Source organism: Malania oleifera, chromosome 1, assembly GCF_029873635.1.
Source record: "Malania oleifera isolate guangnan ecotype guangnan chromosome 1, ASM2987363v1, whole genome shotgun sequence".
Classification (NCBI taxonomy): Eukaryota; Viridiplantae; Streptophyta; class Magnoliopsida; order Santalales; family Ximeniaceae; genus Malania; species Malania oleifera.
The window spans coordinates 156,743,775-156,762,279 of NC_080417.1; the positions used below are offsets into that span (position 1 = coordinate 156,743,775).

Sequence of the window (18,505 nt, forward strand, 5' to 3'; positions counted from 1 at the left end):
TCATATTCGACTCATTTAGCAAGCGGTTGATTATAAGTCGATTAAAACGGGTTGAATACGGTTCGGATAAACGGATTTTTATTCACTTTATCAGGTCTTAAAAAAATAATGAAATTATACATGGATAGAATCATGGTTCAACGTAAACGCCTCTCCACTTTCTCTCTCTAGCTCTGCAGATGTCCTTTTTGGTTTTGATTTTTGATTTTTCCTTGGTTAAAGTCCTTATCATTCCCGCCTCAATTTGTACATCAGTCCAACGGCTCATTAGAACCGTCGGATTGATCACCATGTTGATCCGACGGTGTATGTTCAAGATTTCTAGGCACAAGACTATTTGGTGAAGTATAATTTCGAATATACCCTCCTTTCCTTGAGTATTTACAATGAAGGGTTTTTTTCCAACTTCTTGATTTTGGGCATTCTGATACTTTCGAGCTCAATATATGCACGGTTGGTCCGTTGGTGAATTTTTGGGTTTAATTAAAGGCTAAAATAGTAAAATCAGAAGAATTTTTAAAATTTTATATGACACCAGAAAGTTATTAATCATTTCTTTTAAAAGTTATTAACCATAAATAACTCCAAATATTTCGGGTTTGTTTTCTTCACAGTTTGAGGTTCTCTCCTTAGCAACTTCAGTCATGTAAATATTTCCTTATTTGGTTTCTGGGCAACATGTATTGTATATTTTTTTTAGGCTTCAAATGATTTGGATCCATCATGTAAATGATTAGCGGAGCCCCTTAACAACATCCTCTCCAAATCAATTATCATTTTTGTTTGGTCAATGTAATTAATTTTCCCCCGCCCAAATTATGAAAAAACACTTTACAACCAGTAACCTAACAATGTTCTAATTTTGATGGTAATTAAACTATTGTGCAGTGAGGTGTGGGCTTATAGGAGGGAAGAAAAGGTTTAGGCTCTTTTTTTTTTTTACTGTTTGCAACTGTTATGTAAATGCATTGAAACCCGATGAATGATAATGTAGCCATATTTTTTTTAGCATTAGGAATTTTAAGCATGGAGATATTTTTTTGTTTTGATATGTCTATTTATCATTTTTCCCATTATTTAGTCTCATATGAACAAATTATATTTGTCTTAGTCACTTCACACTTTTCGTCTTATATCATTTGTATGTATATTTTATTTTCCACTTTCCATATTTGACATAATATATTCTCCTTAATTTTTCTACCTAGTATCACCTAAGTAATACGTACACCCACATTTTCCGGTGTCTACAAACTCCAATGTTAACAACTAATATAATTATCTCTAAATAGTAAAATAATAATCATCCCTAAAGACATTTGAAGTTGTATGAATTCATTTGAACAAGCATGACAATTTATAATGTGTGTAAAAAACTTATTAGAATCTAAATTTTCATAGTAATAACAAATTATTAATTATTTAAGCAATTTTACATATTTTGCTACTAGTACTTGTTTAAGAGCAAGAGTTGTTTTTTTTTTTGGATAAAATATATTTTTTGAAATATAAAAAATTATTGTTAATGTTAGATTCCATCAAAACCAATGTAGTAGAGGGGACATCTTTGAGAGAATATTAAGAAATAAGGAGGAAATTATGGGAAATGTTGGAATTGGTGTATTCCCAAGGAAGGGTGAATTATGTATTTAAAAATTTATGCCTAGGTTAAATCAGATGACAATAGTATTACGCAACTTAGGATCTGTCTATGTAATCTCAATCACATTGGTAATTAACTGAGCAAATATTTAAACAATTAAAGCAATCTTTGTATTTTTCAATCATTCACAATAATAAAAACATAAACATTCAAGTGCGGAAAATAAATTGTGAAAATTAAAATCAAGCACAAAAAATGTTATCGAGACTCGGTCAATACTGCCTACGTCCCCGCCTCAAGCTCACAAGTAAGAGGATTTCACTAAGTTGCTCACTTGTGGATAGAGCGACACCGTTTACAACACCTTATCAAGATGGTGCACCTAATTCTCCTAACCGGTTCTGAACCAGTTCGGTACACTCCTAACGAAGTTTGAGCAAGTTCGAGACTATTCACAGGGCTAGTTTCCCACTTCCGACCACACGTTAGGAATACAACAAATATTCAAATGAAATATTTTTTGTACAATCAGGAAGCTTCTTAAAAACAGATGTGTACAACAATATGCTCAGAAATATACTCAAGTATGATAAGGAATTAATGCTCAAGTGACATTAGGTTAATCAATATATCAACTCACAATAATATGTATATCAATATGTATACGTGTGAGTGAGTATGGTCTTTGATTCTAGAAAGTGTATTCACAATATAATCAATCACAGAATCTCAACAACCCTAAGTAGATATCTCAATAATAATTTTCAAAGATGTAGCACAATATATGTTCAAGGTTTAAGTTTGAAAAAGATTTATCAAATATGGAAAGCAAGCTTTCAAGTCTTGCAATCAGTATGCAAAACTCATAAACAAACAAAATAATTTTCCCAATCAATGCAAATCAATCAGAAAATAATATGGGAAAATTACCAAGCAAACTCTAAAAAATGATTTTTCAAATGAGTATAGAAATTTGAGAGTATAAGCTTAAAAGTAGTGTATGGAAATACACGCAGCAATATAGAAATTACTCTTCAATCTTGCAATTAAACTTGCAAAAAAGGAGAATAAGAAAATGATACTCTCTTCCTTTTGAAAATGATTTTATCTAGTAAGAAAATGAGAGAGTATGAACAAATATGCTTGCAAAATATGGAGTATGAGAAATGGAAGTATGAAAAATTTGAGAGACTTTTCTTAATTTATTTTGCTAATCTCATGCCTAATTAAAGCAAATGAAGTGGTATATATAGGTACTCCACAAAATATAACTGTTGGGGACTCATTTGGTATTTTAGAAAAAGTTTAATTAAGTTTTAACCCTAATTACCGCAGTTATTTTAAGTGAACCTGAGAGGTTCGATCGCCCGGTTCATAGGGTCGGTTGCCCGAACAAACACAAAGCTCATATTGGGTTCGGTTGGTTGAAAATAGAACCGGTTGGGCAAGCCAAGGCAAAAAATCAAACCTTCGTAGGTTTGGTCACCCGATCTAGGATTCGGTCTGCCGATTCTTGCTATTCAGTCGCCTGGGTGATTTTAACCTAGAGGTTTGGTCGATCAGGGCTGGTAAAAAGAGACTGTAATAAGGTTCGGTCGACCGTGGACATTTAGTTCAAATATGGGTCGATCGCCCGAGCCAAGTTAAAGAATTGACTTTTTACCACTTTTGTCAACCAGGACATTTATAACACCCTCTGGTTGGTCGCCCGAATCTCTTTCAAAGTTAAGTTAGATCCTAATTTTGATTAGAAAGACACCCCTATTCACATAGGTATTACTTTTGAGTTTATAGGAGATTTTTCATGAAGTTCTTGGGGACCTAAGGTCAGTCAAAGGCCTAAGCTTTTAAATTAAGCCCAAAAAATCTGGCGTCGGTTGACCTTGGCCCTTTAACTTTTTTAACCCTGTGTGAATAAGCTGTGACATTTTATCTTAAGAGTATTGGTTCCTATGGGTCAATCTATGGTCATTGAACATTCATCCCTATTATGCATGCAGAGCATTATTACAGACCATTTAAATTATTACAAACTCAAAGATTAAATGCAATACAAATAGAGATGAACACGTCTTCTTCTTTACTCTTCATACTTCATGGAATACGCCAAGATGTATGATCTTGAGGTCCTTCTGGCTTCCATTTTTCCTTTACCTCATGTACATGTAAAGATATAGACCTGTTCACACACTAAATGCACACATGAGATACAAATGTTTTTTTAGCATCAAAACAGGGATCAGACTCAAAAAGTCAACATGTAACGACCTACCTATTTTTTCATATATATATATATATATATATATATATTTCACATAATAACATACATAAAATCCTACTAAACTTTCATAGTCGTGATCAACCTGAACCTATGGGTACCAAGGATATATCTATCATACAACTCTAATACCTAAACAGTAGAAAACATAAAATTACATACATGTCATACAATACTAGAAATCATACCAAAGTTCTGCTAAATTTGTCATATATATACAGTCATCCACAAAAAAACCCAAAAAGTATCATAGGGTCATAATCACAAATATCCATCTGACCCTATCTCACCTATTTACCCTTCTAACAGGGTAGTTTGGTCAACTCCTACTGCTACGGAGCTGTATCCGCCCTTCTACCTGGATTTCCTGAAATGTTTGTATGGCTAGAGTAAGACACCTCTCAGTAAGGGAGATAAACTAATATCAGTGTGTGGCAACATGAGTATTTTGGGTTATACATATAAACAGTACATAGTCCATATCTGGTAAAAAAATTTCGTATCATATCTGAATAAAACATGATTTGTCATAACATAGGTTAACATACTAAATTTTTGTATAGGAAAATCATCTTATATAACCATACCATACTGAAATATTACCTATGATAGATAGTTAGTTGTTGTCATGTCTTACCTCCCACATGACAGGGTTGTGCGGCCCGTAGGTGAGACCTAACAATGGCTGGCTGACCATGGTAAGTCAACATAGGTGTGTAAGTACGATGGACCTGTTTCACCTATGTCAGACTATTAGGGGAACTACGACACTCCTATAAAGCCACATCGACTACTATCTCCCACACTCTATTTAAGATGTGTGGTAGCACTAACATAAACATAATTGTAATCATATAGCTACGGTACCGTGTTTCGTAAAACTAAACTATGTCATATGGGTTCTGATAACATATACATTTCATAATATTAAACATAGTTGTTTTGTATTTCAGAGTAATATTTGATATAATCATATTTTCATAATTCTGACATAACATACATAATCACGACGTCTACGCCAACACAAATCATAACAAAAAAATAACGACATTTACACCAGCATAATTCATAAAGTAAAAATCACGACATTTACGCCTACATAATTCATAACATAAAAATCACGAAATTTACTTCGGCATATTTCATAATGTAAAAATCATGAAATTCTTACACTATTTAACATAATATTCTAAAACCATAGTTCATGTACTATTTTAATGGTTTTCCTGAAATGTCATAACATGCTTATTCTGGAAAACACAATAATATTTAATATAACATAATTTTTATGGAAATATTATACTCATGCCACACAAATGTAAGTAGCCTACTAAACTCATAATTTGTTCTGAATCATACTTTCTTATAAAATGTGTTAAAACCACTTCCATGTTCAACAATAGTATTCCCAAACATAATTCTATAAAATATGTATTTTTCTGAAAATGAATGTTGAATGACAATAAATAATTTCATGGAAAATGCTGACTTAATTTATCCCTTTACCTGGCTTACTGAGAGCTCACAGTTAAACCCAAATCTACACTCGTGGTGTTCCTAGCTCAACACCCTAAAATTTACATTTTTCCCAACAAAACTTCAGTATTATTCCATCTACTACACTTTTCTCAGTCCAGAAATACCAAATATCTTATAAAACTCAAAATAACCAACTTACCCAGATTTTGGGATGGTGTCCAAGTTGGCCTAACCAATAAACTACTCCAGCAGACTTGTAAAGAATCTTCCTAGAAGTAGCGTGTTGGCTTCCGATCGTCAAACTGGTGAAGGACAAAGGCGTAAATCTAGAGAGAAGGAGGGAGAGACGAGGTTTAGAGAGAGAGAGAGGAAGTTTGCATGAGATTTCTCGCAAAACCCCGAGTTCATCATATTTATAAGGCACGAATTCGTTGACGAGACACGTCACCTTGTCAACGAGTCCATGAAGGGAGTTCGTCGACGAACTCGTAACCCTCGTCGATGAAATTCAGGCTCCGCTAAACCCCTCTCGGTAAGTTCTCATCGATGAGACACGAGTCTATGTTAACGAGACCAAGAAGGCTACTCGTCGACGAGCGCTCTGCGTTCGTCGACGAGACCCTATTGAGTCCCTTTTGAAAACTCCTTTCCTCTCCTTTCTTTTATTTACTTATTTCTTCAGGTCTCTACACACAAGAAATATAGCAATCTATAAAAAAAAAAAAAATGAGCAGTTGAAAATTATAAAAATATGTTGAGCTTCACCATTTTTTAGAGGAAAGGAGGAAAAAATAAATTCTAAGTATCTAACTAGACAATGAATGTATTTGAGTGTCCAATTATACATATAATAGGATTTAAGCATTATACTTCGTGTTTAATTTAAGAAAATGATATTTTCTTGAGAATTTAAATGATATGTTTCATGCACGAGCCCAATTACAAGTAAGTATTGTATAATATCAAGATATGCACTAACTCAAAATATGATACTACATAGTGAGAGAGTTCAAGCAAAACCTCTTACTCACTTGCATATATGTGTTTCAAGCGGATAATAAATTTGAATATGAGTTACAATGTCGTGCATTCAAATATGAAAGGGATATTTAGTACATCTTGAGATAAGTTTATTAAATGAAATTAAGTTAAACCTATTTTTTTGTTTTGGGGGGGGGGGGGGGAAGGGGGTTTATTTAACAAGTTTCGTATAAAATTACTCCATAAACTTGTAGCTAACTTCTATAATTTGGTGAATTTAGTGAAACTTTAATGTTTTTAGCTATATAGATCTTAATGTAGTGACCCACCAATTCATTTACAACGCATGTTCACAGTAAGTACTTTCTTCACAGTCCTGATGGCTTCTCGGGATGCTTCTTCAAAAAAGTTTGGAACATAGTGGGGAATGATTTCACAAGTGTAGTAAAGGAATTTTTTACCATTGGAAAGCTATTGAAACAAGTGAATCACACTGTGATTGCTTTGATCCCTAAATCCAACCATGCTAATTATGTGGGTGACTATAGACCAATTGCCTGCTGCAATGTCTTTTACAAGGTAATAGCTAAAATCATTGCTTCAAGAATCAAGCCTGCATTGGAAGGAATTATAAACTATGCACAATTAGCATTTATTGAGAAAAGAAGCATGGTTGAAAACATATATATTGTCCAGGAACTAGTAAGGAAATATGCAAGGAAAAGGATCTCTCCAAGATGTTTGCTGAAGATAGATATTAAAAAGGCATATAACTCTATTTCATGGAGCTTCCTTAAAGAAATGCTGACTCATCTGAACTTCCCTCCTACTATGGTGAATTGGATTATGGAATGTGTCTCCACCACCTCCTACTATATATCCATTAATGGGAGTATATTTGGATTCTTTAAAGGGGGTAAGGGTCTTCGCCAAGGTGATCCTTTGTCCCCATTGCTATTTGTGATCTGTTTTGAATATTTCTCAAGGATGCTGAAATCCTTGGAGGTTAATCCTGATTTTAAATTCCATCCTAGATGTAAAAGCCTCAAGATCAATCACCTGGCCTTCGCTGATGACTTGATACTCTTTTCTAGGGGGGATGTTGCATCGGTTAAAGCCCTTATGGACTGTTTGGAGGGATTCTCAAATTGTTCTGGATTGATAGCTAACTGTATGAAATCTAACAAATTTCATGCAGATATAAAAGAATACGACCTTGAGTGCATCAAATAGGCTATAGGCTTCAATGTTGGATCTTTCCCTTTTTGATACCTTGGGATCCATTTGACTACATCCAGACTGAACTCAAGTCATTATTCCCTTCTGATAAATAAGATTGCTAATTTGTTCAAGGGTTGGCCTGGTTTCACTTTATCTTATGCACGGAAACTAGAGTTAATTAAGTCTGTCATTCAGGGTGTTGAATGCTTTTGGTTATCAATTTTCCCAATCCCTAATAAAGTTTTGGAGCATGTTGTTAAATTATGCAGGGCCTTTATTTGGGGTGGGAGGAAGAAGCCTTTGGTTGGTTGGAAGGAAGTGTGTCTACCAAAAATAGAAGGTGGTTTGGGGGTGATGGATTTGAAAGCCAGGAATCTTTCCTTGCTCACAAAAACCCTTTGGAATATCCACTCTAAAAAGACTCTCTCTAGTCCAAATGGGTTAAACAAATCTACTTGAAAGGGTCAAGTCTTTGTGAGGCCGAGGTTAAACATGAAGACTCCCCACTGTACAAAAAACTCATTGAAAATAAGAATCAGATTGCGTTATGAATTTCAATATGTGCATAGGTTTCTTTTGGAATATGAATTTTCTTTTAATTTGAAACCTAGTGCAATTAGTTTAGCCATTCAACTTCACTTAAGATATAAAGCTCTAAAGCATTTGTCTTGAGGTTTGAGAGCTTGTGAAAGAAGCATAGGATGAATACTCTTAAAGATTAAATTTCTATTATGTTCAAAGGAGTATTTTGGTGAAGGAGGACATTTTTCAAGATAATTCCGTGCTAGAGATCATGTCCAGGCTTGAGTAAAGAGCATGAATTTCTTTGAATAGTGCCTTTTGGTGATTTAGTTTTATTTTTTAGAAATGGTTTCCTTTTAGACAACACGACTAGAATTTTATGCTTTTTAAATGATTAAGTTTCTAGTCTGTTACAAGAAGACATGCTAGCGTTATTCATTTTAGCACATGATTCATTATTAGATTTAAAACAATTATTATGTAGATCATTACATGCTTTGCCGACAAATTTATCACAAGGAATATCAGATGATTCATTAAAGGATATATCGCAATATTTTTCACGAGAATCGTCACATGCATCATTAACAGATTTATCACAAAACTCAATAGATGATTCATATGATATAACACAACATTTGACACAAGAATCATTAATTGAACTAGAGTGAGAATCATATACCTCCTTTACTGTTAATGCAATTTCTTTATGATTTACCATATCCAGATCATTTGAGCTTGACATTTTTGGGAATGTGGTCATCTTTTCCTGGGATTCACCATATTTCTTTTCAAGTTCTTCCCAGATTTCCTATGCACTTTCACATGCCACAATCTCAAGAAAAATATTAGACTCTAAAGCACAGTATAGTATATCCATGGCGTTTGAATTAATCATATTAAGATCATTTTCATTTATTTGTGCACATCTTCCTTTAGCAGTCACTAGTCAGGTCCTCCAGTCTATAGATTTTATAAATAAGCTCATCCTTATTTTCCAGGTGGTGAAATCAACACCACAAAATACAAAAGGCCTAGAAGGTGACTATCCCTCGCCGAATGGGGATATACCAAAATGAGCCATCTCAATCTTTTGCAAAAACGTTTAAGTCAATGCTACGAGGCTCTGATACCAATTGTTGACTTTGGTCTATTCTCAAGAGGGGAAGTGAATTGGAAATTTAAAATTATTTCTTCCTAGGTATAAAATCAAAAGTTCCCTTGATAGCATATGTGATAATGAGGACTTCCCTAAGCACAAGTGCAAGGACCTAGGGTCTTTCTAAGGTCATTTTTGAGCTTACGGTTCCTATATGCATGATGTGAACCAATTATTACAGTCCGATTCTAATTTAAATATTACAAACCCAAAATAAAATTAGTATAAATTACAACACATAAATATGTTGGGTCTGCATTTTTTTCAAGTCACCGCATACCGTCATATAATCTCGCTAATATGATCCTGCATACAAACTTGATAGACATTAAATACTAGAGTATTTGTCATAATCAAAACATGGTATGACCTATAAGGTCAACATTCTCCCCGTTTTTGATGATGACATATACATCATGCAAAAGTGGGTACAACCAAGAAAGCCCCCCCTTACAATATGCATGATGAGAATGTTAAAGATTTTAAAAGTTCAAACATTTCCCCAAGGTACCCAATTTTGCTAAGGGGGCGAATGTTGACTCTATGAGTCCTTCTTGTTTTGATTATAACAAATCCAATGGTTCTTACTTGTGCACTGAGCTCTTGAAACAGGATCATCCTTTGCATGCACTGAGGGTAGGAACACAAGGAAGTCATAAGGAACGCAAAGATCACATCACATATGACATTTGAAGAGCAAAGAGAATGAGGAACCAAAAGAATGAAAACCATTTGCTTATTGTATTTGCATTTATTCTTTTGGGTCTGTAATATTTAATATGGTCTGTAATAATGCAACTGTATGCATGATAGGGTTTAAATGCTCAAAAACCTTAGATAAGATGGTCAACCGATGCCAAGTTTTTAGGCTAAAATTAAAAAGTCTAGACCTTAGAAAGACCCTTATGTCCCTACACATTAATTGCACAGATTCCCCATAAACTCACATGTCATCAAGGATGTATTTAAAATAAAATCTGGACCTTAGCTTAAAATTGTAAGGGATTCTGGTGACCAAACCTTGGCGTTGAAAATGCCTCGGTCGACTGAACTTAGAAAAAGTCAAATTGTTAACTGAAGGTCGGGCAAACGAACCAAAATGAACTGAGTGTTCTTGGTCGATCGAACTTATACTAAGAACTTTTCCAACTATCTGGGCACCCGAACTTCATGTTTAAAATACCCTCGGGCGATCAAACTGACAAGTTCGGCAGACCGAACTTAGAGTCAAGTGACCAAACCTCAAGTAGGTTGGAAAATCGCCTTGATTTCAGCCACTTTGCTGAGACCTTTGCTGCACAACCCCAACACCAGCAGACTGCCTCTCTTCTCACCACTGTAGTCCCTCAGTCCAACAACACCTCGACCTGCACCTGCACTCGTCGGTATCTCTCCCTCTCTACTGTGATTTCCCCGAGCACACACACCCATACACACACACACACACATATTCATATGTGTATATAAGTATATATACATTTGGTCTGTTTACATTTTTGCTTGTTCATATTGTTCTGTTTTGTCACATATATATATATATATATATATATTGTTTATATATTGGAGTTTCTTATTTTCTATACACACAGTAACCCACACACACAAGAATACTCACCCATAGAAACACATACACACTGCTCCCATACGCACACAGACATACGCACACCTGAACACACCGTTAATACACCCTCACACACACTCTGTTAATACACTTACATTTACACTCACTGCTACACACACCATTCACACCCGCTAACAATAGTGTCACTGATATACACACATGCACGTGACCGGCTTTGACAACTCATGCACACACCCCTGCGCAATAAAGCACCTGCAGTCCTGCCACACACCAACACATACACCACTACCCTTTAATTTAAAATTTCCCACATACATGCATGCATATTTGTATGCACTCACATGCATTCACTCACGCACTCATACATATACACATGTACACACACCTTCACATGCATGCATACGCACGCATGCCACTCCTCATATACACATTCGCGCATGCATTCATGTACCCTCACATGTACGTGCATGCACTTAATTTCTCACGTACACATACACACATGCATGCCCACTTTCACGTGTACACATGCATGCATATACTCATTCACACACTTCATGCATGTACACATTGATACACGTGCATGTCATACACGTTCACACGCTTATGCACATGCATGCTACATTCATTCGTGAACTCGCACCCACACCATCCATGTGCACGTATACATATGCATGCAATTTCACATAGGCGCACCACTCATGTTCCCGCGCATGTATGCGGGCGTTCACACATATATACACATTCACATTCACGTGGTCATGCATATGCATGCGTGTCATTTCGCACAAACACGCGTATGTAGGCATTCATGCACCGTATATCATTCGTGCGCTCTAACCTACACTCGAACACACACAGTCCACGCGTAAGGCAACACGTGTTGACTCCTTGGTCTCGACCAAGACCTTAAATTGGTTTTCACCCCACTAATCTTGTATAGCCATTTTTTGGGTTATTACATTCTCCCCTCATAAAAATTTCGTCCTCGAAATTTGCTATTCATCACCTTTTTATCCTTAAAGAAAATACTTCCAATTTTATTAATTACCCTCATTTACGGCAGAGGAACACCGTGGTTACAACGAGGGTTCTGAGTGATTACAACTATTAAAAATTCTCCCAAAGCCATTCACGTTCCAAAACTAAAATTTTGTCTGTCCTACGTTACACTATACAAATCAAAATACACAGTATTAATCCCTTTATTTTGACTGACTCAACTCTAAACTCTACTGAATAAGTGTGGGTATCTCTGGCGCATTTGATCATCTAATTCCCAAGAAGCCTCCTCAACGGCATGATTGCACCATAAAAATTTTACTCGTGGAATCTTCTTCGTGCGTAACTCCTGTTCCTTCTAGTCAAGAATCTGCACTAGCACTTCCTCATAAGCTAAAGTATCACCCAACTCCAGTGCTTCATAGTTGATCGCATGGGAGGGGTTTGAGACACATTTTCTCAACATAGAAACGTGGAATACGTCATGGAACCTAGATAGGACTGGTGGTAATGCCAATCAATAGGCAACTGGACCCACTCTTTCAAGAATCTCAAATGACCCAATATACCTAGAGCTCAGCTTACCCTTCCTCCCGAACCTCATAACCCCTTTCATCGGTGCCACCTTCAGGAACAGGTGATCTCCTGCGTCAAACTTCAATTCTTGCCGGTGAGCATCTGCATAACTCTTCTGTCGGCTCTGTGTTGTCCTGATCCTATCTCTAATGAGTCTGCTGTATCAGCTTTGGCCCCAATATCTGTCTCTCCCCAATCTCATCTCAGTATAAAGGGGATTGGCACCTCCTGCCATACAGCGCCTCATACGGTGTCATCCCAATGCTAGCCTGGTAGCTGTTGTTATATGCAAACTCGACTAGTGGCAAATACTATATCTAATGACCTCCAAAGTTCAGAACACAAGCTTACAACATATCCTCTAGAATCTATATTGTCCACTTCGTCTGCCCATCTGTCTGAGGATGAAAAGTTGTGCTGAACGACAACTGAGAACCCATGGCCCCTTGTAGACTCTTCCAAAAACGAGATGTGAACCATGAGTCTCTGTCAGGAAACTATGGACACTGGGATGCCATGGAGCCTAACTATCTCCTGGATATATAATTCAGCCAATTTTTCCATGGAATAGCTAACTCTGATCGGAAAAAAGTGGTCAATCTTTGTCAGTCGATCCACCACCACTCAAATAGTGTCCTATCCATGCAATGCCGGTGGTAATCCTGTGATGAAATCCATCACTATATGCTCCCTGTAACACCCCGACCCCGAGGGGCCTGGGATATTAACTTTTTACTACTAATTTACAGCGGAAGCAAATAAATTCAACTTTTATTAAACCAGAGCGCTAATCATCCATATTACAATCATTTATTTCAAAAGAAGAAAAATTACACAAACATAAATATTGAAACCATACTAATATTTCTAATCAATCTTTATTTTTCTAATCCCCACCCGCATGCTTGCTAAGCCTGATTTCCGACATGTCCTTCAGAATTATCTGAAATAAAATATGATTGGGGTGAGACAACGCTCAGTAAGTAAATAAGATTATTATTAGTGTGTGGCCAAAATGAGCTTTTAAAGAATTTCGTAACACAATATTTAATACTATAACTTCAAGACTGCTTTTAGAATAAACATAAGTTTAAAAATTTCTGCATAAAACTTTTGTCATCAATTTCAGCAGTAAATTTTTACAATCATATACTATAACTGTTAAATTAAACTTTTAACTGTAAAAATATTTAATGATAAACACACATATACTTTTCTTTATACGTTTTCCTTAGATCGTCATTTAAGCACCAAAATGAGTCTTTTCACGTAAACTTACACTTTTCCTTCAAATCATCAGTAACTTTGTACACGTAATTAAATGTATAAACATATATTAAAAAAAAACCACCCTTAGGCCTGTTTGCCGTAAGTCATGTTTACCCCTATGACTGGGTTGTGCGGTCCGAAGACTGGACTTAGCTGGCTGGCCGACCAAACTAAATCAACGTACGTAAACTTTAAGTGAGATTTTCCTTATTAAGTTCTGGTCCGGAACCAGGTGTGCACTCAGGAGAAATCCACTAACATAAATAACCACTCTGTAAACAGTGTGGGTGCACTCTGATCTGTATAAACTTTAAGCTGCGGTACCGAGCATCTGTAACTTTGAACTTTCGTTGCCATAAGGGGTTTGAAAATCATCTTATTATCATTTATGCAATTTAAAATAACATCGTGAAAATCTCATCTTTACTCATATTTACATAAAAAAATGTAACGTAGAAATAAACTCATGCCACACAATTTTTGTGTTAAAAATATATATATAATTTTATTTTTGAATAGAAAGAAATGCTGAAAATTTACCCGAGGGGATTGGAACATTTCTTAACCCAAAAATAGATGCAAGTATATTAAAGATAGAACTGGTATAATTAAATATGCGTGAAAATAAACTCATGAAAATTTTGTAGAACTAATTGACATAATTAAAATTTACGTACAAAATAAACTCGGGCATGAATTTAAAATAAAAAGAAACTAATATAATCAAAATTTACTTACCTTCTTCTTTTACCGTGTGCTACGAACACAATAACTATCTTTAAGATATGAGATCGGAAAGAGTGGGTGAGTGAGAACTTACTCAAAATTCTCACTCCACCACAAATTCTTTCACTCACTAATCCTTCTCTTCCTTAGAAAATTGTTGTGAAAAATGAAGGTTGAGAGCTCCCTATTTATAGGAAAATTTTGGGGAAGAAATGGAATTTATAAAAGTGTGGGGAGATGGGTGAAATTATAATTTTTTTAAAATTAAAGAATGGGCAAGGGATGGGCAAGGTATGGGTTGAGTATGGGATGGGGATGGAGGCCATGTGAGAGTGCTTGCCACCATTCCCATTAAATAAATTTTTAATTAATCACTTACCTAATTAATTAATCAATTAGTTAATTAATTATTTTATTATTTTATTATTTTTCTTAATCATTATTATCATTATTATTATCATTGTTATTACTTTTAAACTATTTTGAGTATTTATTTATTTTATTATTTATTTTTGAACAAGAATTAAATTTGAATTTTGAAAACTCATGTGGGCCCCACACAACTTCGAGACCCGAATGGATCCAACGTAACTCGAATAATTCTTATACGATTTTATGCATCCTAAATAGCTTTGAGACTCGTGTAAACCTCCATACGGCTTCGGGACTCATGTGGGCCCCACACAGTCTTGTGGGCCCCGCATATGATACTTACATTATTATTATTTTATCATATATTTCTACAAATTATGTCAGTCAAAACATTATTTTATGTACTTATTTACGTATATAAACAGTGTCTACCCTGTTTATCCTATGAAATTCCATTTTGACAAGGCCGACCTCCAGGGAGCGACTGAGCCGCAATGGTCTCTGAGCACTCGCTTAGACAAGGTCTTTCTTAGGCATCAAACATGGAATCAAGGATCCTAACAGAGAAACACTTTCTTTTTTTTTAATACTAACTATTATTATTATTATTCATTTTTTTTTTCTTGGGTTATTACACTCCCACTTCCACTCAGGAATGTGGAGTGGCTACAATGATCCCATCGGTCTCTTATGCTTAGCTTTCACTTGATTGCATGTGAAATACTGATCCACATACTGGGTTATCTCCCTCTTCATGTTGCTCCACCAGAAGGACTCTCGAAGATCTCTGTACATTTTAGTGCTACCTGGATGTACAATATACAAGGACCGATGTGCTTCCTCCAGAATAACCTTCTTGATCTCAAGATCGGAAAGAACGCATAACCTGGTACGGAACCTCAAGGCTCCATCATCTGAGATGCTGAACTCTGTTTCCTAAGCATCTTGTACCTTCACGGTAAGCTCTACTAGTTATTCATCATTCCTCTGAGCTACTTTAATTCTCTCTTATAGAGTTGGCCGCAAAACCAAGTTAGCAATAAATGTCTGGTGATCACCCTCTACCAACTCCACACCGAGCCTCTCTAAATCCATTTGAATCGAATGCTGAATCTCCACTGTAGACACAAATGAATCCACTGATTTTCGGCTCAAAGCATCAACGACCACGTTAACCATTCTTGGGTGGTAGCTGATAGTGCAGTCGTAATCCTTTATTAGCTCCAGCCATCTTTTCTGCCTCATATTTAATTTCATCTGAAGAAATACTTTAAGCTCTTATGGTTAGTAAATATCTCACATCTACCCCCATATAGATAGTGCCTCCAAATCTTCTGCGTGTAAACCACTGCTACCAATTCTAGATCATTGCTAGGGAAGTTCTTCTCATATTCTTTCAACTGTCGTGAGGCATAGGCTATCACTCTCCCTCGCTGCATCAACACGCATCCAAGCCCTTTATGGGACGCATCACTGTAAATTATGAACCCCTTTTCCTGGAAGGAATAGTCAACACAAACGCAGAGATGAGTCGTTGCTTCAACTCTTGGAAGCTCTGTTCACATTCATTAGACCACTCAAACTTCACTCCCTTTCTGGTCAATCTGGTCAATGGGTCTGACAATTTAGAGAAACCCTCAACAAACTTGCAGTAGTATCCAGCCAATCCCAAGAAACTTTTGATCTCGTGCACATTCTTTGTCTCACCTAGTTTACTACCGCCTCAATCTTATTCGGATCAACAAAAATACCACCGCTGGATATAATGTGTCCAAGGAAGGTAACATATTCCAGCCAAAACTCACACTTCTTGAGCTTCGCATATAGCTTCTTCTCTCGCAACATGTGAAGCACTATATTCAGATGCTCCTCATGCTCCTCCAGGGTCTTCGAATACACCAGTATATCATCAATAAATACTACCACAAACTGATCCAAATACTAGTGAAAGACCATGTTCATCAAATCCATAAATAATGCAGGAGCATTCGTCAACCTAAACGACATAACCAGAAATTCATAGTGTCCATACCGTGTTCTAAATGTCGTCTTCGGAACATCTTCCGCCCTGACTTTCACTTGATGGTACCCAGAGCGTAAGTCTATCTTCGAAAAGATCCGTGTCCCCTCTAACTGGTCAAACAAATCATCAATATGTGAGAGCGGATATTTATTCTTAACAGTTACTTTATTTATTTCCCTGTAGTCAATGAACAACCTCATCGACCCATCTTTCTTCCTCACAAACAAAATCGATGCTCCCCATGGTGACACACTGGTCCGAATAAACCCTTTTTCTAACAATTCTTGCAACTGTTCTTTCAACTCTTTCAGCTCTATCGGTGCCATTCTATACGGTGACTTCGAAATTAGCGCTGTCCTAGGAACCAGATCAATAACAAACTCTACCTCACGATCAGGAGGTAGTCCCGACAAATCCTCGGGGAATACATAAGGAAAATCCCTCACCATTGGGATCTTCTCCACCCTCAGCTTCCCTTCTGATACTGCCTTCACATAGGCTAAATATCCCTAATAGTTTTTTAATAGCAATCTACACGCTTGAATAGCAAATAGTAACTAAGGTGGAGTGCGCACACATGATCACATGAATCTGTACTTTTGTCCTCATGGGGGTCTGAATACTACCTCTTTCTGATGGCAATCAATGCTAGCATAGTGGGCAGCTAGCCAGTCCATTCCCAAGATTACCTCAAACCCATGCATATCTAAAACCACTAGATTAGCTGACAAAGATTTCCCCTAAATACCCACTGGACAATCTATGAGTACCTTTATGCATATCCCTACAGCCACAGTCGGCGTACCAACAGATAGACTAATATCTAACTGTTGAGGTTCAAACCCACACAACTTAACATATTCCCGAGCGACAAAAGAATGAGTCGCCCATGAATCAAATAAGGTAGTAGCTTTAAATGACAATATTGAAACAGTACTTGTCACCACATCTCCTACAGCCTCAGCATCTCTCGGCGTCAGTGCATAAACTTATGTTGGAGCAGTATTCCTCTGCTATCTGCCTCGAGGTGCTTGATAGCCTCCTTTACATGGTTAAGGAGCAGCCGCTATTGCTGGCGGTGCCTGACAGTTTCTCAGGATATGTTCAGGCTGGTGGCACTGATAGCAAACAACCTCCCCCACTCGACACTCTCCTAGGTGTCTCCTAAAACATCTGGGACAAGGAGGGGGCATTTGTCTGCGCTGTACTGCTCGATCTCCTCCTCCCTGTCATCGTCCCCCTCTGCTATCATATCTCCTCCACGGCCCTCGACTAGACCCTGCCTAAAAATCAGAAGGCACAAGCCTCTTCCTCTGGCTCTGTTTTGCTGCGCCTTTCTGTAGGTCACTCTCAATCACTACAGCTTTGTTTACTATCTCTAAGAAGGTCTGAGCTCGAAAACCTACCACCTTCTCATACAGGTTTTGCCTTAGGCCCTCCTCAAACTTCCTTACCTTCCTCTCCTCATTTGACACCAAATACGGGGCGAATCGGGATGGCTCAATGAATCTCGTTGCATATTGCTACACCATCAAAGGCCCTTGTGTCAGATACAAAAATTATGTGCCTTTGCACTCCTGACTATAGCAGGAAAGTACCGCTCGAAGAAAATTTCCCTGAAACGACTCCACATCATCGCTATAGGGTCAGGCCTTTACTCCTCCAATAATCTCATCGACCTCCACCAGCGCTTTGCTTCCCTAGTTAACTTAAAT

At 36.8% G+C, this 18,505-nt stretch overlaps 1 pseudogene; it reads right to left on the reverse strand.

Annotated features, from left to right (window-relative positions):
* Positions 1-18,505, reverse strand: part of LOC131150260 (F-box protein At1g67340-like) — a 47,553-nt pseudogene that overhangs the window by 7,313 nt on the left and 21,735 nt on the right.